At 43.2% G+C, this 16,561-nt stretch overlaps 1 long non-coding RNA gene across 2 annotated transcripts in view; it reads left to right on the plus strand.

The window, feature by feature from the left end:
• The window catches only part of LOC113459253 (uncharacterized), a 338,631-nt gene that overhangs the window by 133,383 nt on the left and 188,687 nt on the right, over window positions 1–16,561 (plus strand). For both annotated transcript variants that reach the window (XR_012579357.1, XR_012579356.1), the window contains exon 5: window positions 15,357–15,489. This is a non-coding gene — a long non-coding RNA (uncharacterized LOC113459253). The remainder of the gene's footprint in view (window positions 1–15,356; window positions 15,490–16,561) is intronic.

Below are 16,561 nucleotides of genomic sequence, written 5' to 3' on the forward strand. Positions count from 1 at the left end.
GCTGGAGCAGGTGACCGTCCAAAGGGATCTCTGTTACAGGAACTGTCCCAGGTAAGGGAAGTAATTAGGAAAGGAAAATCCTGGACTTTCCTCTCCCTAGCAATGGCCTGGATTTGGGCTTTGTTGGGCTATTTTGTCGTAATGTTGTGCTGCCATAACACCAGTGACAGCTCAGTTCGGTCTGCCCGAGCCTCTGGCTTCAGCCACATGGAGAAATGACCCAATAAATACCCAGTGTGGGTGGCACAGGTGCTGGGGAGTCAGGCATGGCTGGTCTCTGCAAAGCTGAGCTGCTCGTTGTGTTTCTCTCCTTTTTGCATCAGCAGATCGTTAGAAAGATCCCCAATCTGTGGGCACTCTTTGTGATACCAGCCTGAGCACACTGCACCTCCTTGCAGCTTCCAAAGGAGAACACACTTTCCTGCTTTTTAGAAACAAAGCTGGACTTGGACTTGGACATCCCCAAATTTGGGATGCCTCTGATGTTTTTCTTTGATGCTTGTTTGTGCTCATTGTGACTTGTTTTCCAGCAGGAGTCAGAAGCTTTGTCTGACAGGGAGGTTCCCAGTGTACTCAGTGACATCCAGCCCCACTTCCCAACTGTGCAGTTAAAATGGATCATAGAGAGAGAACAGGAGCATTAATCAGAGCCTGGGGATGGAAGCAGAGCAGGGAGGACAATCTGTGTGTGACACAGGGATGCTGCTGCCAAGCTGGGAAATAAAGTTACATCTCACAAGATTATCCTTCTTGTTGACGTTCCAAGTATTATGGGAAAATATCAATGTAGTAAGCATCAGTGCTGGCATCCCTTTGTCCAGCACACAGATAATCTTGGCTGTTCCCTAAGGAAAAGGCAGAAAAAGCCAAAGCCAAATATTTTTATCTTGTTTGCTTTTATCTCATATTAGAAAAAATCTTCAGCATCTTTTGTGGGATGTAGGTTAAAATAACACCATCAGAGTCAAGGGGTTTTCTGTTAATGTGAGAGTTATTTCAGGAGTATTATGTTATCTAAATATAATCAAAACGGGCCTGACTTTTTTATGAGCCCATTGTTTCTATGCACTGCTCTGCAGAATAAATGCTACCCAAGAATTTAAATAATAGTTCTTTTCCAAGAGAAAGACTTCAGGAAACTTTCCTGGTAATTTCATTCACTTTTATATCTAATTCTTCCCAGCCTTTTCTTAATCTGCTATAATTTTAGCTGTATCTGACATTGTGATGCAGTTCTGTGGTATCCAGCTGACATTCAGTCTCTGGTACAGCCAAAACTATTTCTGCTTCACTTCTAGTTGTGTTAGGGAGAGCCTATAGCCAGCCACACCCACAAAATCTGAAGTACCCCTAGACTGGGTTATTTTAGGCCAGGTACACATTGAACTGAGCAGATTCTGGGCTTCTCCCGCTGCAGAAATTTAGTTGTGGGGTTCCTGGAGATTTCTTTGTAATGTTGGTGGATGTGTTGGCAGGATTGGATGAATCCTCTCCTGGCAGGTTTTCCTGTGCTTTAGGATGCTGGAAAGATCAAACAGCCGGGGACTGTTGCACATTCTTGGTTGCTGGGTGTAGGGAGCCCTGTCAGACACGTGCCAGAGGGGCTGCTCAGAAGGGAGACACTCAGGCATGTGCATGAGCCAGGGCAGTGCCATGGGGGCGGCAGTGGCACAGAGGCAAGCCAGCACCCTGGGGATCCGTCATCCAGACCAAGGTTTGGGGACATCAGCAGAAGCACCTCATTAAGAGACCACCAGAGAATGATGACAGCAGAGGCAATTCTTTCAATTCCCAGGAGGAAACACATCTTCCACAAAACCTCCTGGCACTTGTTTGTGGAAAAGTAATGTCTTGACCAAGATTTTTCCATAGTACAAGTTTGCTGGGCAGTTTTCTTGTCTTCCAAGCCTAAAATGCCCTCTTGAGTGGCATCCCAGTGACTCTTTGCCCCTGGAGTAAGAGCCATGTAGGAAGATTGTGCTTCCTGCTCTGGAGTTGCGGTAGCAGTGCTGTGAATGAGGATCACAAGTCCAAGAGCAGCTGTTGCTTAACACCGCAGAACAAGACAAGGCGTTGGGCTTGGTCCAGGCCTGATGTCAGTGAGGCTTGCAGGGTTGCAGTATTGTTGAATTTGGCCTATTCTTACTCAGGAACGGATTGTGCTGCTCACTTGGCCGTCCGGTCCTTCATCCTGAGCCAAAGTCAGAGTACTTGTGGAATCTGAAAATGAAATCCTGGCCCTTTTTGACTCAATGGGCATTTTGGTGTTGACTTCCACAGGGCGGGAATTTCATCCTGAGTATCCCAGATGTCAAGAATATTTTCTGGTTTTGTGATTCTCTGTGGAAGACGTTAGATGCTGTTTTCCTTAGCTCTGCTTGGGCATAAGGGACCTTCCTGGATTATTTGAGTTGGCAAATACATTTTTCCAGCGTCTGTGGCAGAAATAGCTCTGAGCCTGAAGTGCCAGGCCAAGTAGCTCCTGTTAAGTAGCCCCTCTGCAGTTAACACCAGCTGCTGCTGCCAGACCCCTTCCATGGGCTGTGAAATGTCCAACTCTGTGGTGGCTGCTGCTGTTCTACTGCCTGTTTAAAAAAATAATAAATCTTGGAGATACAGCCTTTGTTTTTGGGGTAAAGCAGGAATTGTGAAATCCTGGCACCAGCCCAGGTCGAGGCAAAGCTTCAGGGGGTTGAAGCAGGATAGCAGGAATTTTACCTGAGAAGTTTATTGGGACTAAGAAGTCCATGTCCCAGTGCTGACGTGGGCTAACACTTGACATTCCCTCTGCTGGTGTTGAACTGGGAAGCATCAGGACTGTGGGGGTCTCCAGCAGGAAGCTGCAAGGGGCTTCAGAGCTTTGAAATGTTTCCATGCTGAATTCAGGGAGGGAGGGATGCAGCCTTAGCAACAAGGAAACTGGTTTTAAGTGTTATGCTGGGCTTTGGGAGAGCTGGATTCACTCCTGGTGTGGCTTAAGGCAGTCACTGCAGAGCTTTTGTGAAGCACACATTACTCTGGACATCTCAGAAGTGATTTCAAGTCCCAGCTCTCATGCAAATCTGAAGGATTTAGAAAACTAAAAATTCATGAAAACACTCCTGAAAAATTAAGAAGTCTTGCCTCTTTCTTATAGCACTTAAATAACTTAATGTGCTTAATTTATCTACAAAGCTGCCTTCTTATCCCTTCATTCCACACATCTGAACAGGGTACCATCTTTGCTTCTCTCATCTCACACTTGCAGGTCCACACTACAAAACAAAGCTGGCCAAGAGCTCTCATCTGCAGCAGGTGGTCCATGAACAGCTCATGTTGGTGTGGCTCCCCTACCCAGAACCCCAACCAGGTCCATAAATCTTATTGAAATGGGGTCAGTGCCCCACGGGGGTGTCCTGATTTATCAGGAACTTCTGCTTGGGCATCAGGGTGGGCTCTTGAATCAAGAGTTCTGACAGTTTCTGTGCTGCAGTTCTTGCATTCTATTCTATCAATGTTCACCTGGAATCAAAAAATAATTATTATTGTCATTGTTTGGGTTCCTTAATTTTTAAGTCATGATGCTCATTCCACAGGGTTTTGTGTGCCCAGTTCCCAGATGAATTAAAAATTTATTTTCCATTTGGTAATGTTTTATAGCAATTAATCTTATTTTTAAAACATCAGCACCTGTCCCGTGACAGCTTCCTTGCTTCCTCCTCCATTTCTGACACAAGTAATTAATTTATTGAGGTATTATTGTATTTCATAGCTGAACTTACTTTTGAAAATCTGTTGCAGAGGACCTAAATAAATCAGTAGTTCACTCAGCAACACCATTAATGTGGGTAATAAAACAAATTTTATAAATTTGTCACAGACCTTGAAAGCAGTGCCAAAACCTTTTAAATCCACACACCACATCCACTTTTCTTCCACACACCTCTCTTGCCATGCTAGTCACATTTTTGGTGTCTGTGGCAGGGTGGCTGCAACACTGAGGCAGATTTTATGCTTCATAATCTGGTAAATATCCAAAGCCCTAGATGTGTTGCCCAGATGACAGCATCCTGTAAAACCTACCAAATTCAGTTCTTTAAGGCAAATTGAAGTATTTTCAAAACACTGAAATGAATTAAGTATACATAAAAAATCCTCCCAGAAAACAAGACAACAAACAAGCAATTTTCTTGTTTTTAACAAAAAGAGTGTAAAATTGTAGGTCTCATTCATACACAAGCACTTTACTCTTCTTTTGCTACAGATAACAGACACCTTCTCAATCCAGGCTCATTTATTCCACCTGAAAGTATTTGTTTCATAAATAGCTGTTTCTTGTGAGGAGAGAAGATCCCTTTGCCAAGAGAGTTGTTCACACTGCTGCTTAAAATTAGGAGGCCATAATCCTAAATAAACCAGTTGTAGTATTATGGAAAGTGTATGTTCTGTGGAGGCCCCTTGTGGAAAAGAATTGCTCAGGAAATACCTTTGCAATCAAAGTAAGAGTGAAAACTGAGGCTCTGCATAGGGCACATTCAGTAAAGACAAGGAGCTTCTGGAGAGGGTCCAGTGGAGGGCACAAATATGATGAGGGGTCTGTTTTGAGGAGAGACTGGGTCTGTTTAGTCTGGAGAGAAGAGGACTGAGAGGGGACCACGTGAATCCACAAATATCTCAAAGAGGTGCCAAGGAAGGTGCCAGACTCTTTTCAGCAGTGCTCAGTGACAGGATGAGGAGCAATGGCCATGAACTGAAACACAGGAGGTTCAACCTTAACATGAGGAAGAGCTTCTTTACATGATGGTGGCAGAGCCCTGGAACAGCTGCCCAGAGAGGCCGTGGGGTCTCCCTGTCTGGAGATGTCCCAAACCCACCTGGCCACGTCCCTGTGCCACCTGTCCCAGGTGCCCCTGCCTTGGAAGGGATGCTGGGCTGGCTGATCTCCACAGACCTTCAAACCCCAGCTACTCTGTGAAGATGACATGGACCATTTCAGGGCAGTAATGCCAGCTCTGTGTGGCTGCTCTTCCTTGCCAAGCTGAACCCTTTCCCTTTGCCCATCCAAACTCTCTCTGTGCCTCATTTCCAGCCTCTCCTGCAGTCTGTGATTGAGGCTGTTCTGCTGCTCTCAGGATCCTTCACAAAGCCCTGAGGGCCATGAGGAGGCTGAAGCTGTACCTTCCTCCTCCAGCCTTGGTGCCCCTTTGGAAGTGCTTCCATGCATATCTTTGCAGAGCTTTGTGTCCTCTTGCAGAGCACTTTAAGAGCAGAGTTTCCCTCAGTTTCATGGATGGCAGGAGCGAGCCAATAAAATCTATGGCCACATCTCAGGGACAGGCAGTCAAAGCCTTCAATAAGAGGCAGCTTGAGCTGTACCTGTGGAGAGGATTGGGACAGCCTGCAGAGCTCCCTGATGCTGTCAGCATCTGAATGGCTCTAGTGTTATCTCTTTCCAGGGCTCCAGGCCTGTTCAGGCTTTTATGTCTCTCCACTGAACAGCCAGCTGATCATAACCAACAGGATTTTGGTTTAATTTCCCAATAGGGTTTTTGTTTTTCTTGAGAAAATGACCGAGACTTGAAGGATTTTCCAGCTGGAATATAAGACCTGTCAGTTGGAAATTCTGAGCAGATCTAAGTAGACACCTGTGTAATACTTTGGATGTATTATGTGCTGGAAAGGAGTGTGAGGGTGCAAGGAAAATGGAGGGGGTAGGAGAAGAACTTAAGGGTCTATTATATCCATAGCTGGTTTTCATTTTTCCTTTTCTTCCCTAAAAGTAACTTCTGTTTAGCAAAAATGGTCAAAGGTGAGTAATATTGACAATAAACTGGACTGTTCAATGACAATGGAGTTTATGCTGGACCACAGGATGTGCTGATGCTGTGCTGAAACTGGTGCTGTCCCTGTGGCAGAGGGAGATTTTGGGAAAAGCCTCTGGGACTTGATTGTTCCTTTGCCTCAGTGGACCTCCCCATTAAAAGGCATTGCCATAGCTGACAGCCTGCATCAGCTCAGCTCTTTTGGGTGGCTGGGAAGCGAAAAAGTTGAGTTCTTCTCTTAAAGTCTGAGGAAAAAAATAACCCAAGAGTTTTATAATAATTATCACAGTGGAATCCAAACTATGTAAAACTTGTCCAAATACTCATGTTGGTCCTGACCACTAAACTGCTTTGTTAAGTTGCTCAGACATATTTAGGCTAACCTGGAGTTTTCCTTTAGTGCTTGTGCAGGTAAACAATGCAAAAATTCAGCTCTAACAGTTTTAATTCTGTGTGATCAAGGACTTACAATTAGTTTCAGTTGGTTGAACCTGAAATGTGAAGAGAAATTGGGGATTCAAAAGCACAGAGGACTGAACCTGAAGGAAATATTTGTACAGTTTGCTGTGACCTGGAATCCCTAAGCATAGGACCATAATCCCTTTGCACAGCTGTAGAAATAAATCCATTTTGGAATCTATTATAATCAGATATGACTATAAAACACAACCTCTGAATTGCATGTCCCAGGAATAAAGAATTAGACATTTAGGGAATGTGTTCAAATATTATTTATATCTTAATTCATCAAGCAAAAGAACTAAGCTAAAAGTCTGGGCTGAGATTTTTTTCCAGTTTATTCTCAGGTAATAAGTTTATGATGTTTTATAAGTGGAGGGCACAGAGGCAATTTCTCTGCATGGTGCTGGAGGAAAGGGCTTTATCTTGCCCTGTGCCTGGTACCCTGGGTCTTTTGTTGCAGCTGGGGCCTCTGACTGAAACTTGTCCTCTTCCATACCCAGGACAAAGCTAAAAATAATTGTACTTGGATAATGGGTTATGAAATAATTATAAAACATTTTAAATTATAGCAAAATCAGCATGGGTCTAGAGATTAGCTGCAATGCCAAGACCTAAACCAGCTGGAATAATCTAGAACAAAGCCCTACTTTAACTTGTTATTTCCATGGTTTAAAAATACACCTTTTCACTGCTGAGTCTTTGGTGTTGGTGGTCGCGTTGCATCCTGTTGTTAGCACCTGGAGCCACGCTGGGAAAATCCAGTTCTTGGCACGTAGAAGCCAATGCTTCACATTGACCTGTCGTTGCCAAATTACATGGAAAGCATTCTCTTGCCAGGTCACTAGAAATTAGATTAATTGTAGCACAGAAACTACAGGGAGGGAGGAAAAAAGCAGTGTTGTGCCTCTGAATATCATTGAAGGCCTTGGTTGTACAACAGCAGGGTCAGGCTGAAGCAGACTCAGCAGGCAAACTGCACAGAAGTGTTTCCACTGCATCCACAGCTCCTGGGGTGGGATTCAGTATGGAACTGATGGATGGGCTGCTTCCAGTAACCACAGGGACCATGGGGGCAGGACAGTGAAAAGGGATATGATTGGCAAATGTAGATTGAATCAAGTGTCTGACAGCACCACTTTGAATTCTGTTTCCTTCTTCTGAAACAATTTTTGCTTAGAGCAGAGATCAGAAATGCTTGAGCTTCTTAGAGGAGCTCAAAAACATAACCAGGCCAAGGTTTTTGTGGAAGTGCAGAGCTGTGTTGTGCCAGGCCCTTGCTGGGGCACAGCTGTGGAAATGTCCTTTGTTTTCTCTGGTGCCAAGTTGCCCAGCTCTGCTGGACACTGGCATTTTCCAGAAGATCTGATCATGTGGCCTTTCCAAAAACCCCAAGTCTCAGCTGACCTGCAGAGCCAGGGCATTCAGCGTGGCTGCCTCAGCAAACCTTCACCACTGGGGCACAGAAACAAGGGCACAGAACAGTCAGCTTCTTTTCTCCTTTCTGCTTTATGGAAAATCTAAACTCTCCTTCTGGGCCACAGCCTCCAGGCAGTTCTTACCAGAGGTAGTTCATGAGACTGAACAGACAAATTTCTCTGCTGTAGAATATTTTCTCAAGGAGAGGAGAAGCCACACCTATAAATTTCTTGTATGTTGAATGGGAAAGTTTTCAGGGATGTTCAGCTTCACTGCCCTGAGCTTTCCCACTAATTTCCCAGGAGTAAGTTCTGTCTGTGGGCTCTTCACCAGGACAGGATGGAGAGGTGACAGGCATGTCTCAGTTTGCAGAGCTGTGAGGCAGAGGCTGTTCTCCACCCTGGCATTCACCTGCCTGGGGACATGGAAAAATCTTGAAGTCACAGGGCAGCTCCCATGACTTGGTTTGCTGACTCTGGAGTGTTGCAAAGCAGTTCTTTACTGCAGGATATCGTTTTGGGATGGAAAATGCATGTGGCAAGTGTTCCCATTTTATAGCATGCAGGAATTCCCAGCTATGTAAGGCCAAATTTCAGCATCTGACATAGAGGGAATAATGAGCAAGGAATGGCAAATAACCAGTAGCTTTTTCATAGACACAGACCTTGGCTCTGTCACATTGTCCATGGAAACAGCTGTTTTCTGTGTATTCCCACAAATAAAACATCCCAAGGAGCAAGGCCAACTCACAGCAAACAAAACAAGGGGATTAAGGCTATTGAGGGAAAGAAGTGCTTGGAACCTAAATGAATATTCATCAATACTTGCATCTCTCCTGTGTGATGTCCGGCCATGTTCCCATATGTTGTCCTTCCCCCACATTAGGACATTAGTTTGTGTAAGAGCTTGAACATTTAACTAATCCAAATTTTACCTCAAATAGGGAAAGAAAAACTGTCTTTAGTCAAATTTAGCCAAGAACAATTTTGTAGTCTTCTGTTGTTGTAGCCAATGAGTGAGACTGTTCTGAGGGCACAATGGTGCAAAGCTTTGGGTGGAAGCTCTGGTCCCAGCCTGCAAGAGCAGGCCAGCCACTACCTGTGTTATACAGGAGAAGGATAATGGGACAAGATAGTTCAGATAGGATTTATTTATTTATTTATTTACTAGATATGCTTACAGTGTGGACTGCTTGAGAACACAGACTTTATTTTACCTGTGTCTGTCTTGAAAGAAATCAAACTCCTTTCTATTGACTTTGGCCGCAAGCAGTGTCTGTGGAGCAATCTCTCTAAGGCATTCCCCATGCAGCTCTGGAAAGTTCTTCAAGGTTAGTAATTTTCAGATGCAGAGTTATTCAAATGCTGTAGGATACCTTTAATAAGATGAGTGGTTGTCCAAAAGCAGGCAGTATATGGCTACAGCTGAGATAGGAAGAGAGAAAGATCTTTCAAAAAGGATGATATAGCCTTCCCTATTTTCTGAAGAAAATATTTTCTCTTCTGTAAAAAGACAGACTGACTATTTTGTAACATAAACCTATTACAGAAAAAATACTTCAACGACAGCTGGGTCTGCTGGTTCATGCTATCTCTGTCTGTGATGTAGTGAAGAATGTTGTTCAGCAGTTTGTATCAGCACATGCTTGTCCTTTTGTGCCATCAGCCTCTGCTTCAGGAAGCTGTTGAAGCACGTGCCTGATTTCCAGTACATGAGAAGTCCCATTGGTTTCAGCCTGCAGTATAAAACCTGAGCCTGTCATAATTATTGGGATGCATTCCTGAGTCCTAGACATCCACTCATCCCATGTGCCCAACTCTACTGTAGCACATCAGCAGCTTCCTTCTTGCAAAAGAGCACAAGAGCTGATTTTTTGCCAATAATTGTAACTCTAGTTTGTTATTCAAACCTTTCCTTGGGTCTAGTCATTTAAAGGTCTACCTGCTCACTTCTTGCATCCTGTTAAAAGCAGCCTACAAAATGACAGCTATGTGGATAAAATCATAGGCTTTTAACACTTCCTGAGTTTTTCCTTTAAGTCTTCAGTCTGAGCAGGACACTAAGGCTTAATTTGGCCTTTAAGTTTTTTAGGGTTTTTTATGAGGATAGAAGCTGAAGCCTCCTGCATAACAGATGATGCTTCTGTATTGTTGGGAGATGTGAATAATTACAGAATGCATCATGCCATAGCTGCTGCAGCTGGAGCAGAGGGGGATGTTTGTGGCTGAGTCCTTTTAGCTGCCACGCAGCAAATGCGCCTGTGGTAGACTTTGGCAAATAAGTTGAAAACTTCATAATTAACTGGCTGTCAAAAATTTGGAAGCATAACACAGGAGGTGGTTAGGAAATCAAAGTATGATGTGTTTTTAATCACAAAACACAAGGAAATTTTAAAAATTTATGAGTAATAAATCTATATTGTTGGTACCAAATGACTCCCTTTGCAGCCCTTTAATGTAACACCTGCACTTCCTCTCTGAGAGTAATGACCCATTTTTGGAGTGCCCTAGGAGCAGTGCAGGAGGAGGTTTGCAGGCTCAGGAGAACAAAGCCAGGTTCCCAGACTGAGCTCTGACTGCACTTTAGGATTCCATTTACAGTCTGTTTGGTTTGTAATTCAAATCGCTCCAGACCAGAGTTAATGTTTAGACCACAGCCACCTGAAATTTGCTTCAGGGCTGAAGCCCAGCCAGATTGCACATGGAGGAAACACTTGAGGTTTGCTAAATACAGTTAATAGGGGATTAGAGGCTGTGTTTTTTATGGGAGCACAGGGAGGTCTGTAATAGGAAAAATATTAAAATGCAAATATACAACTTCAGCCACGCTGAACAGGATGCAGCTAATTGCTCTCCAGCCATCAAGTAGCTGTGCTTCCTTTCATTAAGCAAAGGGAAAATGAGAGGAAGAAGATATCAGGGCTAACACAGGTTTTGATGTGGGATGGTCTCTTACATGCAGCAGATGGGAAATGACCCAGTGACTGAGTGACTGCACTGGGAGCTCTAAGATTGCTGAGATGATACCTGACTGACTGCTGCTGATTTCTTATGTGCACCAAGACTTGAGCAGTTTTGTTTTCCATTTCCTTTTTTAGCATTTAGCTCCTTGGAGCTCCTCCACAAAGTGTGTGTGTGTGTTCAGTGTCTTGTGCAGTTGAGGTGTGGGTGGACCCATTGTAGGAGAATTTACCACTGCCCTGTAAATCATGGAGTAACTGGAAGGAACTTGAGAGGTTGTTGAGCTGGATGAAACAGATCAAGTGTAGCTAAGCCGTGCCTACCAGACATGTGTCTTAACGTTTTCTTTAAAACTCCAGCAAAGGAAATTCCACATTTCTGGGTTGCCTGTAAAGTGGTATTTATCTAAATTTTGTCTGCATAATTTCAGTGAAGGAGATTCCACACTCCTAAGTTGCTTGTTCCAGTATTTCACCACCATAGCTGAAATGTTTTTCTAATATCTGACCTAAGTTGTCTTTGCTAAAGCTTATGCTGATTCCTCCTCTTTCTGCTGGCTATGAAGAACAATTAATCATTCCTCTCTTCTTAGAAGTCCCTACACATTGGAAGACATTTTGTCACATGCATTCCTTAGTTTCCTCTCCTCCAGACTAAACAACACCCCAGTCTTTATCCTCCCCTCAGATGGCAGGTTCAGAACTGCAGCTGGCTATTAGAGCGATTTCTGTGTTGCCAAAAATGTGTGTAGCCCTGAGATGTTTTTCCAGAGCCAAGAGGATTTACCCTTGTGAAACTCTTAGGCCTGAGATTAAGAGGTTTAAAAGTTGTTGTGAACATAGGAGACACGTCTCAGTTTATTCAGTTAGAAAAGGAATATCAGAGGACTCTGATATTCCAAGGGTTTTAGGGCTTGTATGTGAAGGAGAAGCCATTTGTGTACTTACGCAAACAGTTCTTAATGTGAAAAATTAGATTTTAAAGTATGAGGTTTTACTCAATAAATAAATTAAAGTCCTTTCTTAAAAGGAGGAACATGGACAGGGAAGAACTGGCCAGCTGGGTTGGGGAGGGAAGCCAAGGGCTGGCAAGGACTGGAGGAGACACAGTTGGGATGGAACTGTGGGATCCACCTTGGAAATGTGCACTTGCTCTGAAAAACCCTTGTCTGTCACAATCCCCAGCAACCAGGACTGGAGAAGTTTGAAAGGCTTTCTTGGCTGTTTTTACTTCCCTCCTCTCTCCTCTTTGCCTTGCCACTCAATTTATTATTTTCTGGTCCTGTGTACAGTTTGAGAAAAACAGACACTGAAAAAAATCAAAACTTCCAAAATTCCAGACTCCACATTTTTGTTCTCAGGATAAAGAAAGCCTGTCAATCTTAGATATTCTCATGTCTGATGTTTATTAAAGGAAAGAAGGGTTTTAATTGAAAAAAAAAAAGTGCTGAACAAAAACTCTTCAAATTTCAAAGGACTCCTGCAAAACCTGGAGCAGCCTGCCAGAGATGCAGAGCAGGCTGTCCTGCAGGGACCCTCTGTCACCACGATGTGTCCATCCCTGTTTATGCAAAAGCTGGAAGCAGGGGAAGCTTTTCTTTACCCACAGCTGACTCAGAGCATCTCCTGCTAGGTACAGCAGCTCCTGTAGCCAACAAATTTTATGGGGCAATGGCTTGGCTGGGGTTTATTCTTTCTGTAAACCCAAGACAGGAAATGTGCAAAGCAAGATGCACATGTGCATCTTCTTTGATATCCACAGGGAGCACTCTTGCCTTCTGCCTGGTGCAAGAGGTGCTGGCATGAGAGAGATGATACTGCAAAGCCCTCAGCTGTCTCCTCAGTCAGCTTGTGAAGAAGTCTGGGTGATGGATGTGATTTTTTTTCCTGCAATTTTAGCATGATCCCAGTAATTTACACTGCCTTCCATGGCAGAGGTGGGCAGTGTGATAACTCGTTTCTAAACACTGGCTCTGAAGCATCTTTTGACTGGCCCACCTTTTCCACATTATAAAACCAAAATCAGACTATGGAAAAAGAGAGGATTCAGCCCCTATCCACTACTTTACACATTATTTAAAAATGTTCATCCTCTCTAGAGGATAGCAATAAATCAGAGCCACAGCCTTACTCATCTTAGTACAAAGAAGGAGCTCGTGCAGTGATTGAAGCCAACCTGTCAGTGCAGTTATTCTGAGCTCACGTCACTCGGGGTGATTCACCCACCTTGGGCAGCACTGGGAGCTGTGTTTGTGCTGACTTGGAGCTCTCTCTTCCAGCAGGGGTAACAAGGCAGCTTTCAGGAGTGTTGAATGATTAAATATCAGAGCTGATCACTGCTTGTACCCTCGTGTCACTGACCTCTGTCCTCTGCTTTAGTTTGCGCTGGAGAATTGGCCCAACTTGGACATTGTTGGAAACATCCACCTGTGGAAGCATCAGCTTTGTCTCCAGTACCCTGTCCGTGTGACCTGTTACAATGATCTTTGTTCTTCTAAAGACTTCTGAATAGCTAAACCTAAACTGCTAGATTTAGCTGAAAAAAGATATTTTCCCTGCCATGTGTAAAATAGATGGTAGATCCCTGTGATATCTGTGATAGGGAGATATCTGTGTAGGGAGAAACTTTTATCTGTAATACTAACACTGGATTTGATTGCGTTGCACCACAGCAAAGGATCAGAGCCAGGAGAATTCCTAAAATCTCACTCACAAAGTGAGTTAGGATTCAAACAGCTTGTGCTCTGATGATAATTCATGCCCTTCTCCACTGCTTCCATCAGGATTTAAATCAAATATTCCAGGCACACGGTAATTACTACTGTTGTTGATGATGGCAGCGAATTCAGAGTTCCTCTGGGAATCGTGGTTGTCCGCTTTGACCTGTGGTGTAAAACAAGCCGAAGCATTTGACCTTGCTATTTTTATATTATTTCCTACCAAGCACAGGAACTATCAAAGACTTTAATCTGGGACTGAGCCATGAGCGCATCTCTTAGAAAGGCATCCAATCTTGATTTCATATTCCAAGTGATGATAGAATTACAACACCCAGGAGAAGTTACTCTCATTTGTTAAAAAAAGTGTTTCCTACTTGAGCAAGATGTGTTTCAGCTTCCAGTCAGGAGTTCTGTATGTCCTGCCTGCTACGCTGCACATCCCGCTAGGAGCACTAGGATCCCACTCTGCTCTGGATTTTACAGAATGTGAAAGAAAGTTATTGCATTTGTCTCAGGAAAAATCTAAGTGAACTCTAAATGTTTCAGAAAAAAATAACTGTTGATACTGGATTTGGGGTTTTTTCAAATTGTCTTTCAAAATACCTTTTTTTTAACCATATGATGAGAAACCATTATGAAATATCAAAGAAAATAAAAGATAGACTTTTATATGAAAAAACTGTACTGAAAAAATTGCAAATTCTGAAGCAAAAAGCATCCATTATTTTTAGCTGTGCTGAAATCATTGCAATATTAAGCACATTCAGACTGCCTGCTTATCTATCACAACTTCAGAATTCCAAAGTCCTGGTACAAAAGGATTCCCTTATAAAGCTAATGTTTGTATATTTACTTTGTATAAAAAGATAGGAGAGAATTTCTTTGTGCACTTTGAACACTGGTGATTTGCACAGCTTTGAATGATGTAGAAAAGGCTCAAAGATTTTAACAACACAAGAACTGATGAACAAGTTTCTGTTTCCCTCAGCAGTGATTTTCTTTAGCATTTCTGTACTTAGAGCATCCTTGTCACACTTCTCCACCTATAAAAGTCTCCAGATATTTATTTCAGAAAGTAGCCTCTAACACCTGAGCAATTTAATTAATGTGATGAAGTAAAGGCCAATATTCATATGGTGAGAAAACAGTGGACTAGAAAGCGGGTGTTGGTAAAATACAGATGCAAAACCCAGACATTTTCCTGTTTTGTTCTGCTGTTGGATTTTCAGAAATTATTTTTCTAGCCATTTCCTTGCCCATTATTCTTAAGAAAGATTTTACTGGATTATGGACTATTTATTTTGGGCCACATAAAAGGTGCTAAGATGTTTCCTCTGGAATTTAAAGATTTTTTTTTTCCTGAGGGGAGGTATGTTATTCTACACCAAGAAGGAAGTCTGAGGGGGAAAAGCTTACAAATAATTAATTTGAGGAAAGCTGAAATATTGTGTACTCTTTGATTGTCTCCTGGGAGAGGGTAGGCAAAAACAAATCAAAACATTCCATTCTGTGGATTCCAACTTTTATGGATTTCCCATTGGTAATGTTTCACTCACTGTGGTTAAAGACTTTATGTAATGAAGTACATTAATATATATATATATAGGAAAGGCTTGGGCCAGCAGGGCTTGCTTGATCCCGGAGCAGTAAATACAAGGTTTTCTGTGTGAGGCATTGGTGCCAGCCGCCCCTTCTAGACTGTCCATTGAACTGCCACTGCAGAGCCTCGCTGAGGCTGTACCTGCAGCTTGTGACCAAGGAAAGCACAGATCACACACTGCAGCACTGAACCACAAAGAGGAGAAACTCCATGGCTGCTCCTGCTGCTCTTTACTTCTCCCACCTCACCAGAAGGGAGGAGGTGGAAAGGGGCAGAGGAAAGAAGCCCCGTGGAGCATGCACCACCTTATGTGATGGGCTGCTTTTCTTTTTATTGGTGAGGGAATGAAGGGACAAACCCCAGAGACAGCCTTCTAAATAGCTGCTTCTTCCTGGCAGGTGTATAACCCACCGTCCAGAATCGCTCCAGTGTCAGCTGAATTCCTCGTGTTCATGTTCCAAAGAAAACTACTGCAGTTGTCTTCAGCTGTTGCCTCTGTTGGTGGTCCTTGTAGAGAAGCCAAGGGCTGGGGTGAGTAAAGTCTTGTAGTTGAGAAATAGGTTGGAATTTTTGGACTCTTGTCCTGCCTGTGCCATTAAATCCTGATGTGCATTGTACACATCAAATAGAAATGTAAATACAGTTGTGTCAATAAAAGCACATGGAAATAGTGTATATGTGCTAGGAAAAGAAGAGAGCAAAGAGCTCCTGAGCTGACACTGAGGTGCACACCTTTCATTTGGGGTTCATCATGGGAAATGGAGGAAGGCACAAACCAGTCCCTGTTATGAAATCACCCTGTTATGGTGTCATGGCCACACTTTCTGGAGGGGGAAGGTGATGAATAAGGAATAAGTGCTGAGGTATCAAATCCAAGCACTCTTCCTTACAGGGGTTGTTAATGGCTTTGCCAGCTTCTAGGGCTGGTGTTGCCAGTGTGCTAACTCAGCACAGTTATGTGCAGAGGGATTTCTTACCCTGTCAGGTCAAGGTTCCTTGAGTCTTTCCTTTTCCTTTATCTCTCCCTCAACTGTATTTGTGTGATGAAAGCATTTTTCTGGCAATCATCAGCAGCCACACTTCCTTGTAATCTTCCAAGGCTTGCTCATCTGTATTGTTTTGTAAGCATTATGCAAAATTTCAAATATTTTGAGGTGTCCCTGGGTTGTTGATGTAAATCCTTTTGGAAAAGGATTTCACAACAAATGGGGAAGTGTTTCCCCTTCGCCTCTTTCTTATGGGTCCCTTAAGGCAAAATTCCTTGTGGGAAAATAGCCCTAGGTATTTCCTTCTAAGTTTGTTCATTTTGCCAATTGCTGATGGTTGAGGAGTGTAGGTCCCTAATGAAATGCAGGGAAGATCCCCAAGGAGGGCACTGCAATTCCATTTTGGATTTATCTGGTGGCAAACACGGTGAGTATATGCTCTGTGGAAAGGGCTCTAGGCCATTACTGAAGATGACAATATTAGAACCTTTACTTAACATGAAGATTTTCAAAGACACTGCTTTTTTCCAAAACAAAAATACTAATTTCCCCAGAACAGTTTACAGAATTTTTTCCTTGCTCCAGTGTATATTCTACACTGTGGTGATGTTAGATCA

Source organism: Zonotrichia albicollis, chromosome 3, assembly GCF_047830755.1.
Source record: "Zonotrichia albicollis isolate bZonAlb1 chromosome 3, bZonAlb1.hap1, whole genome shotgun sequence".
Lineage (NCBI taxonomy): Eukaryota > Metazoa > Chordata > Aves > Passeriformes > Passerellidae > Zonotrichia > Zonotrichia albicollis.